Source organism: Loxodonta africana, chromosome 3 (genome assembly GCF_030014295.1).
Source record: "Loxodonta africana isolate mLoxAfr1 chromosome 3, mLoxAfr1.hap2, whole genome shotgun sequence".
NCBI lineage: Eukaryota > Metazoa > Chordata > Mammalia > Proboscidea > Elephantidae > Loxodonta > Loxodonta africana.
The window spans coordinates 129,722,605-129,739,881 of NC_087344.1; the positions used below are offsets into that span (position 1 = coordinate 129,722,605).

The 17,277-nt window shown below is 39.2% G+C and overlaps 1 protein-coding gene across 5 annotated transcripts in view; it reads right to left on the reverse strand.

Moving 5' to 3' along the window:
• DDAH1 (dimethylarginine dimethylaminohydrolase 1) overlaps window positions 1-17,277 on the reverse strand; it is a 175,144-nt gene that overhangs the window by 15,511 nt on the left and 142,356 nt on the right. The window lies entirely within an intron of this gene.

The window sequence follows — 17,277 nt, forward strand, 5'->3', positions numbered from 1 at the left end:
AGGCCAGCCCTGTTCATCCTGATCCAAGCACTGGGCAATCGATGCCTATTCTTTGAGCAAATGATTCCTTAGTTCTCTCATCAGCAGGGAATGTATTAAAAAAGTTGTTTCGTTTTTTGCAATAATTTTGATTGCTTTGCTCTGAGTCATTCAAGATACTCTGCCCAGTCAGCTCAGTCATTTGTAAAATGGTTGTCTAGGGTTTAGGGGAGAGTCTGTGCAAACGTAAATGCATTTTTTTTTTTTTCTGGAACAGGGTGAAGAAAATTCACTCTGCCTAACTCTACTCTTAGCCTAGGTGGATGTGAAAAAAAGTCTTTAGCACTTGTGCCCTGAGATCTTTAGTTTCAGGTAGTAGTATGCTGGTAAATGTTTAACAACCAGCAATCTAGGGAAAAAAGGTGTGCATAACATATCTAAATAAGTTTATTACAAGTTTTACTGACAAATTTTACTGATAAAAGATGAGTGTCACTCAATTTACAAATAATAATAACACGTTCAATACTCTTCACCATAAATTCCCTGTTGCTAATTGGTTCTCACAGAATCCTTTTGTGGATTTTTGTAGAGTTTGTGTAGCTGAAGCCAATCAATGGTTGCAACTGACAAATCAGCGTAGTTCCAGCATGAATGGTGGCTGATACTTTTGTTTACATTGGTAAGACAACTGAAGCAATGAAGACATGGATTGGAACCCAGCTTGTTCATCAGTGACATGAGGGACTTCTTTGCTGAATCACATTAACAGTTTTTGAATACTAGAAGGATAGTTCCTCAATGTAGCAACTACATACATGGCATGCTTTTAAGTTTAATCTACATTATTAAATTTTTCTTCATAACTTTTTTATGTCTAGGCAATCAACAAAATGATAAACCAAGAATTGATTTGTAGCATTTGCTGGTTTCTGTGGTGTAAATACTTCTACCATGGTCAAATTCAATCTCCCAATGTGACCTCACTGAATGTGGAATTGGGAAGAGATGTGCAGTGGCACCCACTATATGGGATTTCCACCATACAGATACAACAGATATAAATGACCTTCAGAACATAGCTAACAGTAAAATGTAGTAAAATAATTGGGAAGCGATGAGTTTTAAGCACTTATTACTTTTGTTTTTAATATAATTTGTTTAACTGTAAGTTTATATAATTATATGTAATATATTATACATATTATATAATACATATATGTATATATTAATTTATATACTTCAATTTTTAATAATGGCTATGTTTAACAACTGGCTTATAAAAATTCCCTAAAATTTAATGATTGGCTCTTGTAAGCTGGTAGGAGCTTGCTCCAGCACACTACTGCCCTATACTGAGATTTCGTGGTTTTATGAGACTTGTTTCCTGGACTCCAGCGGAAGCTGGCTTTTCACAGAAAGTTACTTTAAGTCACCCTTCACTCTCTTTGTCAATGCCATGGATAACACTTTAACATTTGGCACACATAATTTTTTTTTCCTTGTGGGCAAACAATATTTGGGAATGAGCCTTCAATGATGGGGATACTGGTGTTTCAGGTAGAATTTTTGCCTTTCACATGACAGACCTAAGTTTGATTCCTGGCCAATGCACCTCATGTGCAGCCACCACGCGTCTGTGAGTGGAGCCTTGTGTGTTGCTATGATGTTGAACAGAGCTTCCAGACTGATTGACTAGGAAGAAAGGCCTGGTGATCTGTTTCTTAAAATAAGCCAATGAAAACCCTATGAATCACAATGGTTTGATCTGCAACTTATCAAGGGGATAGTGTAGGACTGGGTAGCATTTCATTACATTGTGCTGCCAACAACAACAACAACAAACCTTCAGTGAGCTTATGGAATACACTGATGGATTGAAGTATAATAAATACTTGAAAGGGAGGATGGAAAATTTTATTTGCTTAATAGGACCCTAAATTCGTCAAAGCTCTCATACTCAAAAACAGATGATTGGGTTTCCCTTTTCACATGGACTGCTTTGGAAGTATAAAGTCTAATTGTCCTTTGGATAAACAAATGAAATGAGAGTTCACGGTCTGCATTCTTTAGCTCAGCTATACTTTAAATTCACACTCTTGTTTTCTCTTAATATTTTATTTTCTTTCTACTTATGTTATCTTCCTATAATTACGTATTTTTGTAAGCTGCTTTTATGAAATGAGGTGAGGTATGAATATGTAATTTCAAAGAGTTCTTCTAAAAACATGTTTTTTAATTATAAAACACAGGTTTCTGGCAGGAGATTTAAATATAAAAGCTAAGAGTTCTATTTGGCTTAATAAATTCATATATATTTGTCAAAACTCACCAAAATTATACATTTAAAATTTATGAGTTTTATTGCATGGAAATTGCATCTCAATAAAGTTGATTTAAAAAAAAGTTAAGGTCCTCTTTAACTGATATTTGGGCCCCATTCCAGACTGAGTCAATAAAAAATCTCTCCCTTTCCCCATAGGTAACCACTGGAATGGTTAAGAGGTATGGCAAGCGACGGCTGCTAACCAAAAGGTCAGCAGTTCGAGTCCACCAGCCACTCCTTGGAAACTCTATGGGGCAATTCTACTCTGTCCTATAGGGTTGCTATGAGTCGGAATCAACTCGATGGCAATGGTTTTTTTTTTTTTTTTTTTGTCTAACCACTGTTAAAAGTTTGACATGGGTCCTAGGGACCTTTTCTTACACATACACATACTTAAAACCAAAACCTGGGTACCGCTTTCTGAATTTGATAGTGAGGAAGCCTAAACATCCCAATTCAGAGGCCCCAAACACTTCTCTCAAAGGCTGGTAACAAAAGCCTGTAGTGGCTCTGTACCCATGAAGGCAACTTACCTGTGGCCCTGTTGCTCAGGTTCTGTGATTGTCTCACATTTATTACATTGTTACCCATGTGCATTAAGTAGTTCCTATGCCTGAAAATAATGCTATGCACAAACCTAATAAATACCAGGGCTACATGTAGTTCTTTAATTCTCTGCTACTGAAAAACATCCTTGCCGGCATGTTGTTGTTAGCTGCCTTCGAGTTGGCTTTGACACAAAGCCACCTTATGGATAACAGAACAAAACATAGCCTGGTCCTGTGCCATCTTCATGATTGTAGGTAAATTTGAGCCCATTTCTTTCATTATTGTGCCTATCCATCTCATTGAGGTTTTCCTTTGTTTTTTTCTGACGCTCTACTTTATGAAACATGATGTCCTTCTCTAGTGATCGGCCTTTCCTGATGACATGTCCAAAGTAAGCAAGCTGAAGTCTCACTATCCTCACTTCTTAGGAGTATTTCTTCTAAGACTGAATTGTTTTTTCTTCTGGCAGCCTATGGTCTATTCAATAGTCTTCAGCAACACTGCAAGTCAAATGCATCAGTTTGTCTCTGTCTTCCCTTTTCATTGTCCAGCTTTTGCATGCATATAAAGCAGTTGAAAAGACCATGGTTTGGGTCAGACACACCTTAGTTATCAAAGTGACATCTTTGCTTTTGAAAACTTTAAAAAGGTCTCTTGCAGCAGATTTGCCCAGTGCAATCCATTACTTGATTTCTTGCCTTGCTGGCTTTGGCTAGTTGATATTCAAGAGTCACTGCTGTTCTCAAATGTATAGCACCTTAACTCTGATAACTCAGAAGCTGAAATTTTTGTAAAACAGGGTTGACGAATTTCATTCACATTTTAGGAAAGGGTTTCTCAATGTCAGCACTATTGACATATTGGGCTGGATAATTCTTATTGTGGGGGGCTGTCCTGTGCATTGTAGAATGTTTAGCAGCATTCACTAGATGCCGCTAGCATCTCCCCACATCCTTGGTTGTGACAACCAAAAATGTCTCCAGACATTGCAAATGTCCCCCGAGAAGCAGAATTACTTTCAGTTGAGAACTTCTGTTTTAGGAGAAAGTCATTAAATCTATTCACATTTTAGAATTAGAGCAGATATTGAAGGGAAAGAAGAGGGAAAATAACTAGAAAAAGAGAAATCAAACTTCCAGCTGAGCATGCCATTTATTCTTCTATTCTTACTCTGAATTAGTAAGATCCCAGCCAGGAAATGGATTAGTGTGCTAGAAAAAAACTTTAGTTCCCACGTATCTTTTGTAAGAAACCAAACTTCCATGTAAATGACCACAACCAAATCATGGCTAATGCAGAAGGCAGCCAAAATGCCTCAATCCGTGCCCACCTTGCCTACTACTGTGCTGTAAGTTACCTGGGCTCTTTGTGTTTCAGGTGTTACATTTCTGACATGAAGAGTGGTAATGCTGGTTTTCTTCTGACCATGGCATTTGTCAGTGTCAGACAGTTAAGGTTGATAAGGTTGTCTGAGCACCTGGGAAAGTGATGTCATTTTGTAGAAAACTAAGAATCATAAGTTTGCAAACTAGACAGGAATTTGTAAATTATCATGCCCGGTCTCCTTTCACAGAGGCCCAGAGAGATGAAGAAATTAAGTGATTTACCCAAGATCACATAAATGTGTCAAGTTAGGACTAGATCCTAAGTTTTATAACAGTCCAGACTTCTATTATGTAGCCTTGGTTTGGTTAGAGAGAATTTAAACAGAGCAGGGAGGAGCAATGCCAACTCTTTCCCAGCCCTACACCACTACCAAGTTAACAAGAGTCTCTCAAGCCCTACACATAACAAAAGAATATTGCCTGAATAAAACTGGACTATATGAAGAACGTGGCATAAGGACTAGTGCAAGACACATTAACAACCCGCATTACACAGGTGACACAACCTTGTTTGCCAAAAATGAAGCTGACTTGAAGCACTTCCTGAAGGTCAAAGATTACAGTCGTTGGTATGGATTATACCTGAATGTGAAGAAAATGAAAACCCTTAGAACTGGGCCCATAAACAACATCATGGAGAAAAAACTGAAGTTGTCAAAGATTTCATTCTACTTGGATCAACAATCATATATGTCCACAGAAGCAGCATTTGAGAAGTCAGATGACATATTGCATTGCGTAAATCTGCTGTAAAAAAACCTCTTTAAAGTTTTCAAAAGCAAAGATGTCACCTTGAGGTCTAAGGTGCACCTAACCCAAGCCATGGTCTTTTCAATTGCCTCATATGTATGTGAAAGAGCAACGATGAAAAAGGAAGACAGGGCATTACAGCTCCAGGTTAAACTAATGAGTGTAATTCACCTCCTGGTTACAGTTAGTGGTTTAGGGATGGGCAGGTGACCAATTTGGGCTAATTGAGAATAGAGAAGATCAGAAAGAAGCTTCCTCAGTTTCTGAGACACCTTATAAAAGTGATGTCCCCCTCCCTGAATGTGAATGAGGAAGCATGTAGCCAGAAGTTGCTGACAGTCATTGTGCCCCTCTGAATAGGTGCCAGGTTAAGGATGAAGCTCATTTGTGGAAGGTGGAAAGGAGAGACAAAAGAATCTGGCCCTTTGACAGCATTGCTGGACTGACCAATCAAACCTATTCACAGCTGCTCTACTTCAGAACTTTCCACTTACATGGACCAATAAATTTCCTTCATTGTTTAGGCCAGCTTGAACTGGGTTTTCTGTTAATGGCTAATGAACACAAAAACCCTTTATCAGTTAGGACTAAATTCAACTGTAATAGAAAGCACATGTCTTCCCCCACCCTACAAGTGACTTAAACAAATTTTGAGATAATAATAATAATATAGTGTGGTGACTTTATAGTCATCAGGAGTCCAGGCTCCTTCTAGCTTTTTGCTCTGCCATACTGGAGTATAGTACTCATCCTCATGGTATGAAATGGCTCCAGCCAACACATTCTCATTTCAAGTATCAAGACCCAGAAAGGAGAAATGGGCAGAACTCCTTTCTTTCAAGGAGGCTTCCTGGGCTTCATACCTAGCACTTCTTTCATCTCATTGGGCAATACTTAATCCCACTGTTTTACTTATTACAAAGGAGGCTGGAAAATATGGATTTTATTCCAAGAAGCAATGTGCTCATTTAAAACTCAAGGTTCTATTAATAAGAAGGAAGGGTAGAATGGATGTTGAAGAAGGCAACTAGCTGCCTATTATCAACTGATTCAGAGAGTACTTTTTTTGTTTTAACACCATGCTACATATATTTTTAAAATTTTATTTTGCTGTTATTGCTGAGAATATACACAGCAAAACATATGCTACACATATTTTGACCTCTGCCCCTTTAGGTGACTGACACAATGTTTAAATTCAATTGAGTAATCTTATCCTGACTCAAGGTATCCAAGTCACTCCACAAAGATAGATGATTATGGAAAAGCTTCCGGGGAGGCAGATGTGACGTCACTGGTACTTTATGTAGTGCTTGGCATCGGTGCTTGGTATGTGGTAGGTGCTCAGTACATATTTGTTAAATGTTAGATAAATAAATGATCTCCCAGCAGTGCACTTAAGCATTTCAACAAATCTTAAAATCACAAAATCTACCTAAAGTCTCCTGATACAATTTCCTATAACACACAACCCACTCACAGCTCCACCCTCAGAGCAAAGAACTGTCCATCAGTGCTTATGCCATATCCTGTGTATTCAAACTAGTCACTAAATCTCTGACTTTAATCGGCTTTGGTTGTTCTCCAGAGGCCCTTCTCAAATTCACCCTAGCAAGCTTCAAGAATGGCACCAGACAAACTTCTTAAACCAAACAGAGATCTGGGTTTCCTTCTTCCCTCCACTATTCCTACTTGGAGAATTTAATATCATCTTTGTCTTCAAGCCACAGGATTTAAGAGGTGGGAAGGAATGCAGGCTTTTCTATTCAAGTCAAGAGGACTTTCTGAAGGCCTATGGACAGTGCAAATGATTAATGCTCTTGGCTGCAAACTGAAAGGTTGGCTGTCTGATTCCATCTAGAGGTGCCTTGGAAGAAAGGTCGGGAGAACTACTTCCAAAGATGAGCCACTGAAAACCCTATGGATCACAGTTTTACTCTGACACATACGGTGATGTCCTGAGTTGGAACTGATCTGATGGCAGTTAGTTTGGTTTATACACCTAAAGAGAATCAGAGCAATAAGCGCTCATTGTAGATACACTTCATTTTAATATGCAAATATTATCAAGAAAGGCGATATATGGAAAACATGATAAATATCTTTTATTCTGTAAGCATTTCCCCCCTGAAAAGACAGAGCATTTTAGAGAATAGTCATTATTTCATAACTATTTGTATTTCAATGACCTGGTAGAGCTCTGCATGGTTTTCCTCCACATGAGAGTTAGTTTTCTGAAGTGTCAGTTATTTTACTCAACATGATATTATTCTGAATGATTCCAGGTAGCATTTTCTGTTCAAGGACCTAACAGTTTACTTTTGGAATGAATTTCTCCCTCTGTCCTCAAATGCTAATGTAGGATCTGTTGTCTGGTGAATTCCAGACAGGCCAGGGTTTCTCACAGTGTGGTCTATGGACTACCTGCATCAAAATCATGTGGGTGGCTCCTGGTCTCCATCTCAGCCTTGCTGAATCAGAATTTCTCATGGTGAACCCAGGAATGTGATGTGCATTTAAAATGTGTATTCTATGTGACTCTTCAGTACACTAAAGTTTGAGAACCACTAACAGGCTATTCAAATTAAATCAACCTGATCTTCAGGCCTAAAAGGAATTATTACTGCTATTGATGCTACGGCTACTAATAGCTAACATACATTGAGTTCTTATCACTTCCCAGGCTGTAGATGAAAAAGAAATGAACAGAAAGCTTACGCAAAATGTAATAGATTCAACACCTTTCATTTAGCTTCCACTTGGGTTTTTTTTGGAACTCTATGCTTGAGTCACTTCTGTACATGTGGTCACAGCTTTGAACTTGGTCCCACTTCAGAAAAGAGATAAAGTGGGATGGCTGTTGTAACCTATCTCCAAAGCTGCTTTTTACATGTATCAGACAGAGTTATGAGGACACAGGGACCCAACTGTAACAACAGAACCATCCAGCAATCATACCCGAAAAATGGATTTAGAAATACTCTTAAAGACTGCTGAATTAGTATGACATTTTGAAAAATGAAAACAAGGTGAAATAAGTGAATTAAGTAGAACAGGGTAACACCAGTGGAGTGGTTTTGCAGGAAGGTGGTGGCAAACGTACTTTGGGTTTGTTTCTCTTGCATGTCATAATTTCTAAGGATGATTCGAATCCCAGTATTGTGTCAGGTAGTGGGGATATTTTCCCCTAAGGCTGGAGAATAATTTATGGTTAAAATGTCATTTCTAATTTAGTGTCTACATTTTACCATATGCTTTATTAACCTTCAGCCAAGCAATAGGATACTCATCAACACCTAAGATATTTAATACATGCGATTTTCAGAGAAGCAGTAACCCAAAACTCAATCATTCTCCCTCCAGCTCAACAGATACATTTCCTAATCCCTTTACGGCACTGGGTTTTAACACCAAAGGGTACTGATATGGGCATGGCCAAGAGTGCCACAGAGGTCACACTGTGATGTACAATTTCAACCCATGAGGTAGAAATCATCCTTTTTTTTTGCGATCTTTTGCCAACTCAGTTCAGCTAAGAAACAACATGACACTGCTGCAGATGTAGGGTGTGCAAATGTTGCTAAGGTGCTATTTCCTGTGTGCCTTCAGAGGGAGTAGAAAAAAATAATAAAGAATAAATGGAAAGGGTAAAGGCCAGAGACTCCAAATTCAGATGAGTCACTGACTGCTGCCAGTGGAAAATGAAATAGAAGCCAATCCTGTTAGTGTCTTACAAGCTTAGCCTTCAGATGTCTACCAGAACTGCTGTCAGTCTGACATGTCTGAGGATAGCTATAGTTCAGTTTCCAAAATGTGAATCGAGGTCAGTGAAGTCTAGCCGTGTACTTTTGCCCACCACTTCTCTGTGGTTTATTCCTTTGTAGGAGATGGGGAGAACTAAGTTCATGATGACAAGAGAATTTGAATACTTTCCCCAAAATTCCATCAAAGGTCCCCATTCTGGTAGTCATTTCTGAAGTCATTTTGTTTGGGGACAGTCCCTTTCATATAGACGTTGCTCAATAAATATTGTTAGCTGGTGCTCAGGAAGCCCAAGCTTCAAGCTCAGCTGAGATCTCTTTTTCACTGCCCTTTAAAAGTCTTTTGCAGAAAAGATAGTAACGACTGCTTTTGGAAATCTTAGCTTTTTTCCCTATCACACTTTTACATGTGAATTAGAAAATAATATCATTTTTAGATACAAAATTTAACAATTATATATGTAACTGGAGCTTATTCAAAGAAATGGAACTAGGCTGGAGTCTTCTCTGGTTCTCTCTCCTCAAATGAGCATGAAGATGTTCAGCTAAGCACAAGTCTCCTATCACCTACAGCCACTGAAAGGACAATGTCACAGTGGTTGAGAGTCTATAGTAAACCCACTTTGGAATTGTCCTTATCACTATGCCTTATAATTAAGTGGTTGGTACATTTTGCCAAGGGCCTGCAAACTACCGCATTTAAGACACAATCCTTCAGCTCGGTTGGGCATTGTAAAATGTCCAATGAGAAGGAATGAAGGTCTTGTTTCATAGTGAGGCTGATTCGGCTTTGTTTATCCAAGAAGAGGCTGAGTAGAGGAGATGGGGTCACATAGGGAGAGCTGGAGGCACAGCCAGAATGACACTCTATGAACTCGGATCCTGAACCTGGATCTGAGAGCTCTGCTTTGCCCTCATAGCCACCGTGGCCCTGTACACACCTATGCTCCGTTAGCAGAATCAATTAAAAGTAAGCTCTTCTCTAATATCAGTAATGATGTGATGTTTAACATGTTTTTTTTCTCTTTGGCACAAATCTTCACACATCAAGAATAGGTCCTGTTGCTACATCTCTGGGTGTGTTTGTGTTGGGGGAGGTGGTATGGAAGCATGAATCAGATGCCAAGTTTCCTGTTCTCAGAAAATGACAACATTAGCAATTTTTGGTAGCTACAGATATCTTAAAAAGGAATTTTAGCATACCAAATGGATTGACTGATGGAATCCAAATCATCACCCAGCTAGGTATTGTAATTTAAGTTTACACAACGTTTACTCTAGGCAGCAAAAAAGTAAGAAGTTCCTAAACTTCTGTGGCTTTAATTTGGATACTTTCTCTACTTTTATTGCTAGTTTAATTGGAATATGTTATTTTGCACCTTATTACATAGGGGTTGGCATCTTTATTCTGGATTCTAAACTAGGTACTTCTGAAAGTTGGAGGGATCCTTGCAGGCAGTGGCTCTCAACGTGGCCTGTGCGTGGAAATCACCCGTGGAGCTCTAGCCCAGACCCAGACATCAGAATTTTCTGGGGGAGGCCCAGGGCAAATGTGCTTTCAGAAAGCTCTTCATGTGGTACTTACAGACTTTTTAGTAAGCAAGAACCTTGGATTGAAAGGCCTGTGTCTTAGTTATCTAGTGCTGCTACAACAGAAATACCACAAGTTGGTGGCTTTAACAAACAGAAATTTATTTTCTCACAGTTTAAACTCTGCTGCTGAGTTGACTCTGACTCCTAGCAACCCTATAAGACAGAGTAGAACTGTCCCATAGGGTTTCCAAGGAGTGGCTGGTGGATTTGAACTGCCGGCCTTTTGGTTAGCAGCTGTAGCTTTCAACCACTGTGTCATCTCACAGTTTAGGAGGCTAGAAGTCTGAATTCAGAGTGCTAACTCTAGGGGGATGGCTTTCTCTCTCTGTCAGCTCTGGAGGAAAGTCCTTTTCTCTTCTGAGCTTCTGCTCCTGGGCAATCTTCATGTGGCTTTGCATGTCTCTCCCATCTCTGCTTCTTTTGCTTGCCTGTTTAATCTCTTTTATATCTCAAAAGAGATCAATTTAAGAAACACCCTATGCTTACCCTGTCTCATTAACATAACAAAGAAAATCCATTCCCAAATGGGATTATAACCAGAGACATAGGGGTTATGATTTACAACTCGTGTTTTTTCGGGGACACCGTTCAATTCATAACAGCACTTTAAAGGGCCATTTGTCCAATCACCCAACAGATGTTTGAATTTCTCCTGTAACATTCCATAGGGTCAGCTGAATAATTTTTGATGTCCCATTGTATAATGGTCAGAATGAACAAGAGTTAATACTTTAAATATAATTTCTTCCTTTCTTTTCTCAGAGATTTTCTTGAAAATTAAAAAAATAAAAATAAAAAAAAAGCACATTACTGTTCCCTTTCTCCCACTTGGCCAACTTTGCCTTCTTCCTACCTTGGAACTAACCCTGAAATTCAGCATGGCTGTTTTCATTTTAGAGCTTCAGATTATTCCAAAGCATTTTATTTTGGCCACTCCAGCCTTGTTGGCATACAGCTCTGGGAATATTGTCAGATAAGGCAACTGCTGCCAGGAAAAGGAGCATAAGCGGTTGTTACAAACTCAGAGGCTATTTGGTTTTGTTTTAATTTCATAATACAAGCATGGAGTTTTTTTTTTTTAAATCAGTGTTTTGTGGATCTGGTAAATATAACTGGAACGGACAACCAGATAATAAGACTAAATTAAAGCTACAATGGGATTGTCAGTAAGCCTTTCACAGCAGAGACCCAAAGTGGAAAATCTTGTGGCTACACACTATAATTCCCTGTGATAACAACAACTAAAAATGTAAAGTCTTTATTTTTCCATTTCGGTTGCCCTGTTGATATCATTAGTTCTCATCGTTTTTTTGGGTTTTGCTATTGTTGTTCTAGCTGTCATTAAAGGAAATTCCAGGCAATAAAAACATATTCAAACACATTAAGGGTTTTTCCATCTTCATTTTTATATGACCATCTATAAAATAACATGGACATTTTTGGACACAAAAGCAATGCTGATGCTTGCTTAGTGAAAATGAAAGGAAATGCTGCCTGAGTGGCCGCTGTTACATAGTTAGTCCTTCAAAAGGAAAACACCCTGTGTGCTATGCCATTTAAATTAGCTGCAAAGCTGCCCAGGGCCTCATTCAAGGAATCTTACAAATGCAGTTAGTTATTTCAGGAAGTAGATAAGGAACCTAAAACGCATTTCCATCAAGACACACTAAACTCCAAAAAACCACTTACTAGGAGCATTTTAATTTAAAATTACAAGTCTACTGGAATTCATCTTACTGTACTTCAGCCTTATTTACATGACAAAGACATGAAAAATGGGGTGATCTCACAATTCTTTTCTTACCACATCTTTCTAGTATTTCTACTAACAGTATTTTAAACAATTTGTTGTGATGCAAAAGACCAGAATTATTCATGAAAAAAAGGAAGGAAGAAAGAAAAGGAGCAAGGGAAGGAAGGAAGGAAGGAAGGAAGGGAGGGAGGGAGGGAGGGAGGGAGGGAAGAAAAGTATGTCACTAAACAAAACTGGTTGCCAAAAGGAGAAAATAATTTTTCACACACAGCGCTAGGAAAGTGAGAACGCTCCACTTGCTGCCCGGCCAGCAGATGGCACAGCCACCCAACTTGTCAGTACCACAGCCCCTTCAAGTTGTGCCCAGTGGCTTTCTCATCTGATTGATTTCAGGAAAGCTTCAGCTAAGGGTTCTCCTTCTTCCTTCCATCTCTCCCTTCTTTCCTTACATCTTCTTTCTTTCTGTTTTTCAACTGACCATAAGGACTGAATGCTACAAAACAGACTGAGCTAAGAATCATTTTGAGTTCCTCCACGGGGCAGAAACTGTAATCTGTCTTCCTTTGACAGGCAGCATGCAGTTAACCCAGGTTTTTAGAAAGGAAGCAGATTTTGGAATGGATCTAGAAAAAGAACGGGTGAGATGCAGTGCAAATCTACTCTTTAAGATATATATACATATTTTTTTTTCTTCTTTTCTTTAAATAGAAACAGAACAGGCTAGTGTGTGGAAAAGACAAGCATTATGTAGAGGGTAAAGTAGGCGTATAGGAGTTAGACCTCACTACTGGAAAATTGTTTCCGTAAATCACGCAGAGCCCACTTTCAACCACCTAATATGTATATATTTTTAAACTTAAAAAATTAAAGTACAACATGCATATACAGAAAAGCACACAAACTGTAATATACAGCTCCATGAATCATCACAGTTATCACCCATCCCAGTCAAGAAATAGCAAGGCTGCCTCTTGCTCTCTCCTGACCACGATTCCTTCCCTCCTTAAAATAACCACCCTGACTGCTAACAGCAGTGAATTTTGCCTGTTGTTTAACTTTATATGAATGAAATAATAGGATATGTACTTTTGGAAAATTGGCTCCTTTTACTCAATATTATGTTTGTGAGCACAGTTCCAACTGTGGAGCAACTGGAGGTCTCATCTTCCTGAAATGGCAAGTATTCCATCTAAAAGAGAACTAAAAGGTCTCACGCCTGTGCTTGAATTAATGCATCCTACATTATTTTCATTCATTTCATGTTATTTTCATTTCTAGCTAGACAGATTGGGGAGGATAAAGGTAGGAGCTGCCCAGGGGCGTGAAGGGAATGATGGAAAGCATGAGAGAAAAGCTACTGAAGAAACGCAGGTTGCTTCAAAGACTAATCTTACTTAGATAATCATATTTCTAGGATCAGGCTTGATGTTAAATATTTTTTAGGAATTTGATCAAATTAATGGTAAAACGCAGTGATAATACGTCCTCCTTTCTTTCTTCCCTAGGTTGGTACCCTGCATTACATGTGTTATGAGCTTCTTAGCGGGAAGTATATAAAATATTCCTAGATGGATGATTTCATTTAAATATACAATACGCACACTATTAAATCTACTACAACCTAGACAGGTATGATGACTATCTCCACAAGAATTCACTTTATTAACCAAGAATAGACTGTAACCCATTACAAAGTGTTTCAAATGCAGTAAGACTACTCAGAAACCCTCGGATCCTCAGCTTTGCATGAATATGTAAGAAGTAGCTTTCAGACTCCAAAGGAAGGGAGTACTCAGTGAGCAGTGACAGCTGTGGGAAGTAATCAAGCTTTCAGTGAGTGGCACGAGAATGTACAATTCACCTCCAGTTAAATGATATGCCCTTCAAAGAGATGTCCAAATGGCCAGGGGCTTCTCTATAAATGCAAGTACTGAAACATCAAGGTTTGCAAGGGAAAAAATAGATATCCGGGACCAAACTCACACCTCCCTTAGACAGGCTAGGATTCCTGATACCAGCAAAAATATGGGAAGAGTTAGAGCGAAGGAGAGAGAGGGAGCTCAGTTACAGCCAATTCAGGGAATATTAATTAGGAAGTGTTTTCCAATAGAAAAAGAATGGGTATGGGGCTGGGAGGGAGGTGGAGTGGGCAACTGGGAAGAGGAAACCTAATTCTGGAACTGTAAGATTCTAGTCAATGATGTATTTCATTAGACCTCAGAATTTTCACCTATAAAACGGGAAAAATAAAATCTATAACACTTAACGTTATTTTTAAATGATACATATGTCTCTATACACCTGTCTTTCTGCCTATCTCTGTATTTATGTCTATAAGTTAGTAGTAGGACTTACAATCACTATCAATTTTATTGATTGTCCTAATACAGAAGCCAGAATGTTCTCTAATAAATAAGCAGCACAGTGTCACCTAAATCTAAATTTCACTGAGCCACCTAATTCAGACCTGAAATCACATTCTCAGGGAGGTCTCATTATTCTTCAGTTCAGTTTGTCCCCCCGCTTTCACTACAATGTAAGAGGACATTTTGGATGCTAGGAGCATGGCAAGTGGGCACTTGCCAACGCTATAGACCCATGGTTCCAGCAGCATTTTGCTGATGGAAAATACGATCTTCAAAGAATGCCATTCTAGTCAGTACAGATTATTTATAGCTTTACACAGAAGGTTTCAAGTATAGAGTGAACATCATTATTAACATGAACTCGAATGAACTCTAGAGGAAGGAGGACTACAAAGTCATCATAGGAGGCCATTAGGAGATGAGACATTAGAGAACATGGCAATGGGAAGGGGAGGATGAACAAAAAAATGGAGTGAGCTGCCAAGGCATACATGGAACTTGGGGGTTGGCTTTCTTTTCCTAGGTCTTTGATTGTCCTCTTTTCTGACTGCAGGCTCCTTCCCCTCCAAATTTTTCTGCAAAACGAATGATGGTCCAGTTTTTCTGAAGAAATGCAGGCACTGTGTTGCCTTCTCCTCAGAGCCCTGTGGGTGTCCAAACTCCTGCTTCATGGAGGTACACTTGTTCTCCTCCTTACTTTTAAGACCCTACTTCTTCCAATATTACCTGCCCCATCTAGCTGTATCTCCAGTAGCCTCCATGGAAACCTTTATTACCCCTTTGGGGACTGAATTTTCTTTTTTTCACAGTATGTATTTTCAGTTTTGGAATGCATGCTTACTAATTGGGTGTGTTTAAATTTTTGGCTGTAATATGGATTTTGGGAAATATGATGTAAGCATACATGTACCTAGGAAGCCCTGGTGGTACTCTGGCAGCATAATTTGGTGGGCACTCATCTGTCCCACCAGACCTGGGAGGCACGACTTATTGCAGGTGCTTTCCATTTGTTTACATTGGGCAGCTCTGGTTTTCCAAATATGACACGAAACAAACAAACAAATCCACCAGGGTTCCCTATCATACAGGAAACCATAAATATGCTTGGAATGCTTATTTAGCTGTACAAAAACAAAATGAGACAAAAGTTTTACCCAGTCACACTTCCTGGATACGCTACCTCATATATAAGCCTGATACCCCAGCTATTTTGCGCCAATGAACATTTCTTTTGCTTTTCACTGTTACAAAAGTCCCCACTAAAGGGCGGTAAATACTTTAGTGGGAAAAGTAGCCTCCCAAGAAACCTGAGAGGTGGAAAAGGTGGGTAGGCAACCAAATATCCCACTGGGCACCAAAGAGTATAGTTATACTGGTTTCCTCACAGAAGCCTGGGTGGCAGAAGCAGTTTGCAATAGACTACTAACTTAAAGGTTGGTGGTTCTAACCCACCCTGTTGTTCCACAGAAGGTCTGTCAAACTGCTCCATAAAGAATTCAGCCAAGAAAACCCTATAGAGCAGTTGCGATGAGTTGGAATCAACTTGAGCAATGGGTTTGGTTTTTGTTTTTGGTCTCTTCACATCTCACAAATCTACTTTGCTCAGCCTTTGCTTATGCCATGCACTCACCTGGGACACCCTCATACTGAACTCTTTCATTAAATTCTCTCATCTCTGAACTTCTAATAGCAGTTAGGGCCTATTTCATATAATGTAGCTAGTTATTCATATTGTATTATCTCTTAGTTTGTTATGTGCTCATTTCTCCAGACTTGATTATAAGCTATTTGAGTTTGGGTCCTAGTCTGCCAAGCATGGGCAGTGGGGCTATTTTTTCTAACTTGCCCACCCAGAAGTGGTTCTTTCTGTTAATTTGCACAAAGGCAGGACATAGGCCAACTTCAGTCTTCTCCTGCCCTACCCATTGTTGTTGAGTTGATTCCAACTCAGAGAAACACTATAGAACAGAATAGTACTTGCCCCATAGGGTTTCCAAGGCTGTAATCTTTATGGAAGCAGATTGTCACATCTTTCTCCCACAGAGCAGCTGGTGGGTTTGAACCACTAACCTTTCAGTCAGCAGCTGAACACTTTAACCACTGCACCACCAGGGATCCTTTCTTCTACCCTATGGCCTTGTAATAAATTTCAGACGCGAGTAGAACAACTCGATGGTCCCAGGTGTCATGGACAGACATGGCAGAAGATGCCTAAGCAGAAAAATAATTTTTCTAGACACCACACCCTGCGTGACACCATTCATCAAATGTTTTCTTTCAGAACACAATTTTGTTTTTACATCCAGGAAGTTAACACAGCCTTCCAAATGAAGCAGAACAAAAGAGATTCTCCAAAAGAAACAAGAAAAACTCACCATGATATAAATCAAATTTTAAGACAGATTATTCAGATACAGTTAGGGAAATGGGAGAAAGACCAGGTAAACTAGCTGATGAAGTTAGAGGTAACACAGAGGAGAAGTTCAGTTCAAGGCAATGGCTGCTCCCCAGCTAAATTTCCAACAACTCTAGGCCTGATGTACAAGGTAAAGACTTCAAACAAATAAATTGTATACCTCTCTTTCCCTAGGAGGAGTTTCTGCAAGGGCCTTGCCTTTGGTCCTTTAATAAGTCATGTATGTGTGACCTACAGGGTCACCTGAAGGATCAGACTGCAGTCCCAGCCCACCAATTACTATTGGCCCTGTGACCTAGTCAAGGGACTTGATCTAGTATTCTCACCTGTAAAATGTAGATAATACTATCTTCCTCATTCATTTATTCATTCATTCACCAAATATTTATTAAGGGCCCA